Raw genomic sequence first — 2,337 nt, 5'->3', positions numbered from 1 at the left:
AGGGGCGGAGACCCAGCCTTTCATGGTTGCTCGCATCCACCCCGGCCCGGGCTGCTCCCTTTGTCCGGTCAGTTCTTAGGACGATTTGGGGATGCCCCGCGGCCTCTGGCAGCCCATCCTCGGCGGCTGGGGGGAGGAGGCGGAGGGAAGAGCCCGCGGCAGGCGCTCAGGATTCCAGCTCCGAGGCTCTGTGCACCGTCAGGGTTGGAAGGGAAGGGCGGATGCTGCTGCTGCTGCCGCCGCTGTTCAGTTGCTCGACTGCTGCTAGCACGGGAGCGACAGGGGAGGGGAGGGAGTTGGGTGTCAGTTAGGCGGAGTCCAAACTGCTCCGCTCCCGGGTGATGCCGAGGGCTGTCTCTCCCAGACAATACGGACAGCTTGCCATTCCAAGCGTGGGAATCGCCAACACCTTGCTTCTGTTCCCTCCCGGAGCTTTGCAACCAGGGAGGAGGAGTGGGAGGGTGATCTCTTGCCGCCGCCGCCGCCCCTGGCGGCTGCAGAAAAATAAATACTTACCTGGGAGGGTGAACTGGTGAAATCAATAAGATTTGCTTCCAGCTACGCGGGGTTAGGATCGGGCCGCGAGGCTGCCGTTCTAAAAATTCTTAGTTGAGAGCAAGCGCCACTGAAATACATGGGACTTACTCCCGAGTAATCCTGGTAAGGATTCCAGGCATCCTCTCTGAAGAGGGAACCTCGTTGGACAACGCTTCCCGAATAATCGAGCGGGAGGGGAGAGAGATCAGCCCGTACTGCTGCAATCCTAAACATACTGATTTGGGAGTAGGAATGATTGGAATCAATAGGGTTTTCTTCTGAGTAAATACGGCTAGCCTTAAGCTGTCAAAACGCCATTTTAGCCTCTGTTTGAATGCCTGTGTGAATATGTGGGGTACAAAAGTAAAGAGAGCCAGTTCCACATCAATGGTACAAATGTGCATGGTACCCATTGTGAATTTCAAATTCAGTGACTTGACAGGGAAATGCAAAAGCTGATTTACTATACATTCATACATACATACATATATGTATGTATATATTCCTGTTCTTTGGCTTAGCCTTTGACTCCTTAGATCCTTGGATCAATACTGGCCTCAATTTCTCCATCTGTAATTTGGGATTAATACCAGCAGTTATATGAGGACAAACAAATGGAGGAAGAACTGGTCTGTCACTGAGTTTCCTGGGCCAAATATACGGAGAAAATTCAAGCAGACTATGACAGCAGAAATGAAACCTTGCACAAACTCAAAATTCATGGTTGTTGTTTTTAAAAAAATGAGATTAGGTATTAACCATTTTTGAAGCAACTTTGAGTTGTAACTATACACTTCCTTTCCCCAAATTCAGTTCCTTGTGAAATAATATTATTTGCAAAAGGTATTCCATATTTCTCCTGGCAACCCTTCCCCTTCTGGATTTTTGTCAATATTGTCCTCTTTTGCATTCATATACAGTCTGTCACATCACACACTTCCTAAGTGACACTCACTTTTATGCAGAAAATAGTAGGAAACCAATACTAAATATGACACACACACACAGAGGCACATGGATCTCTGGGAAGGCACTGCCAGTAATGACTGTGGGATACCTGGGTGCGGAGCCATCAGGTATGAGTATACTGGTCTTGCTTGTGCTTACCCACATTTCATTTTAATGCACAGTATACTGTGACTTCTTTTATGCTAGCAGAATGTTTATATCATTGTACATTATTGTGTTTAATGTGCATCTGATCTTCATTCTCTTTCTTCATTTCTTCAATTAAAAAGTTATATTTTAAAAAGAAACATGACAATCTCCTACACAGTAGTGATTTTAAGGTGATTTTTAAGTAAGAAATATTAGCATTCCACTGTCATTAAAAATAAAGCAGCTTTGGGAAGGAAACATTTATGCAGACAGAGGGTGCTTAAACCTTTTTTTTACCTTCCATTGCTCCATTCTAAATTGTTCAACATGAGTTTGCAAACTGGTGGGGTGGATCCTTCCCCCCCCCCATTGCTTTCCTTGAATGAAAAAAAATGCACTTAATGTGTGCCTAAACAGTTACACTCATCCCCCCCAAACATGTACAGTAGTACAGTAACCATGAACAGTATATAGTTACATAATTTGTCCTCTCCCCTCTTCTGTACAAGATGCCACTGAGTCTTTTATTTGGCTTGTTACATTCTCATACCCTCAGTCGTGGTGGCTAAAATATCCCATCCTAATTTGGATGTGTCATCATTTCTCAGTATATTGTCATCAATACACTTGTTTTCTGACCATTTCCAGCCGGTGCACCAGAGGAATCCATGGGGAAAGTGGCCTAAATTTGGATGGATTCAG

This window comes from Gekko japonicus, unplaced genomic scaffold (genome assembly GCF_001447785.1).
Source record: "Gekko japonicus isolate JY-2015 unplaced genomic scaffold, Gekko_japonicus_V1.1 scaffold826, whole genome shotgun sequence".
Taxonomy (NCBI): Eukaryota; Metazoa; Chordata; class Lepidosauria; order Squamata; family Gekkonidae; genus Gekko; species Gekko japonicus.
This window is presented reverse-complemented; position numbering follows the sequence as displayed.